The sequence below is a fragment of the Palaemon carinicauda genome, chromosome 6, assembly GCF_036898095.1.
Source record: "Palaemon carinicauda isolate YSFRI2023 chromosome 6, ASM3689809v2, whole genome shotgun sequence".
NCBI lineage: Eukaryota > Metazoa > Arthropoda > Malacostraca > Decapoda > Palaemonidae > Palaemon > Palaemon carinicauda.
The window spans coordinates 93,065,796-93,068,610 of NC_090730.1; positions in this window are offsets into that span (position 1 = coordinate 93,065,796).

Here is a 2,815-nt window from a genome sequence, read left to right on the forward strand (position 1 = left end):
GTTTGAACTTATGAAGCTCTACCGATTTAACTACCCGATTAGGATGATCATTCTACAACTTGGTTACAGCTGGAAAAAAACTTCTTGAATACTGTGTAGTATTGAGCCTTATGATGCAGAAGGCCTGACTATTAGAATTAACTGCATAACTGGTATTACGAACAAAATAGTATTGTCCGGAAAGATCTGAATGAAAGGATGGTCAGAATTATGAAAAATCTTAAGCAACATGCATGGCGAACTAATTTAACGACGGTGCCAGAGATTTATATCTAGATCAGGAATAAGAAATTTAATAGACTGTAAGTTCCTGTCCAACAAATTAAAATGAGAATCAGCAGCTGAAGACCAGACAGGAGAACAATACTCGAAATAAGGTACAGTAAAATAATTAAAAAATTTCTCATAAGACATTTTTTTTTGTGCAATTGAAGAAGAGACAGATCTAATGCGTTTCTCAAAATTAGATTTGCTGCCGAGAATCGAACCTAAAATTCTAAAAGCGTCATACAGAGTTGAAGAAACATTTCTGCAAAATAATGTGACAATTAGTTGATTAAAATTAGAGGCAGTTTTAGTTAAAATAAATTTCAAATGAATCATTTAAGAATCATAGTAATTGTTTAAATATAACAGGTAGTTTTAGCACAAAATTGGTTTTGAGCAATGCATGTAAGAGAGATAGTAGTTGATCAAATATATTTTGTTATACACTTTCAATGAAATTCCTATTTTCGTTTTAAAAATTTCCTTTCCACCAATTATGGAATTTTTATACTTATGCCTGGTGACGGACATCTGTACCAGAAACATAAAAAACACAAGATTACCATAAACTGGCGGCCCTGTATCTTAGCAGGAGAGGGGGAAGGGCTTTAACATAGCAATCTACCGTATCCATCAAAGGGTGAGGTCAAGAGTAAATGAACTACTTTTTTACTGCAAAGGTGTACTTAGAAGCAATCGTTTATGCTCCACGAAAAATTATCCAGGATGAAGTACAAACGTTAAGTCAAGAAGTAGCTACAAAGGTTGCTCTAAATAAAAATCTGGCAGTTATTAGTAATTACCAGAAAACGATGATACATTCATCAGGATATACAGTTACTTCTTTAGGGGATCAAGTTCTTCTATTTGACTCAGATGTGGAAGGCGAATGCAGGATTCTGATTTTTAGGACAAAAGGTATGATTGACGTAATGCCTTGATACCAATACTCGTCTGTTGATGGGACCTCTAAAGTAGCGTTTCCAAGTTTCTTTTAGCTGCTTTTTACAGTTTATGTGCATTGATTGCCAAAAAAGTCAAAGCTATACTTACCCCAGGTTTTAATTCAACAAAGAAACAGTATGCCACTTTTAGCCTTTCTCCGATATTGTCCTTACAACCCCGAGATAAATATTTATACTTTTAGAATTTTATCTGGCCTTTTGTTTCTTGAAATCATTTTGAAATAATGTTTTGTTAGGTTATTCCACACAATTTTTACTTATACTTATGATCGCTGTAAATAAAGCTATATTTATTTTTTGTTTGTTTTTTGCTCTCTAAGTTTTTTTTAAATTTTTATAATTTTTAAGTAAATTTATCGCTTTGCAATAATTGCTCTTAAGTTATATTGCTTAAATTGACAATCACTAAAAAAAAGGCGCCTTAATAAAAATGGCTCTAAGAAAAAGTGCTTAGAGATTGGCTAGGGGAAGGACCAGTTTCCTCCGGTCTTCACCCTCCCTGCCGTGTCTTACTGTTTGATGATGCCCCCATCCAAGCCTGACTCTGATATTAGCGCTACTACCACATAATTACTGCCCTTCACCAGAACAGAAGCATTCGCCCGGTTTCAGTATGTACAGGTCCAATTCCACATCAAGGACATGACTCTCCCAAGCACCAAAGTAGACTACGTTATCACGGTGATGCCAAAGGACACTTTCCTGTATATTTCTGATTGGCTTTGCGAGCGAGGGGACAACCCAATAGGATATGATGCCCTTAAAACAAACCTCCCAGAGCAGTACTTGCCATTGCCAGCCGCCCGTTTAGCCAATTTTTTTCAGCTCTCTCAACAACCGTTTGGGGACCAAAGGCTTCACTCACCCTCAGGGATTCGACCAGTATCACTTGCCTGCAACTTGTTGCAGACGGCTCTCCTCGTGAGATGAACCTTCTTCATGCCCTTTGGGTACAATGCATACCCTGTATGCGCTGCCATTTCCGATGTCAATATTTTGCCCGTGAAGGACTTGATGATCAAAGTCGACACCCTTATGGACAACCCCTTCACCACCTTCAAGACCTGCATTAATGATGCCACTCCTTACAAAGAGGACAACTATTCAACATCGACAGAAGCTGACGTGAATGCAGTGGGAATCAGATGACTCTGTGCTAGACCGCCTACTACAGAATGGCGTTCTAATCCGGTACAACGAGTGTACCTTTTGCGCCAACGAAGTATCATGGAGAAGGTAGCAACCGTTCAGAACTTCCCCATGCCCTCGACTGTCAAAGCACTGAAAGAATTCTTGGGCATGATCAATTATTATTATTATTACCGTTTACTGCTAGCCATTGCCACCACTGTTAGCGCTCTCTATACCTCCCTCAAAGGCAAGCCCAAAGACTTGAAGTGGGATCCCTTTCAAGAAGTGTCCTTTAGCAACGCAAAGAATCCACTATCAGCCGCTGTTTCTCTGACATTTCCTTTGCCACATGGCCCTCTCCTTTGCCCCACATATGCCAGCGACTTCGCTATTGGTGCAGTATTCGAGCAAGTGTTCAATAGTTTCACTCTGTCCATTAGCCTTCTTCAGTA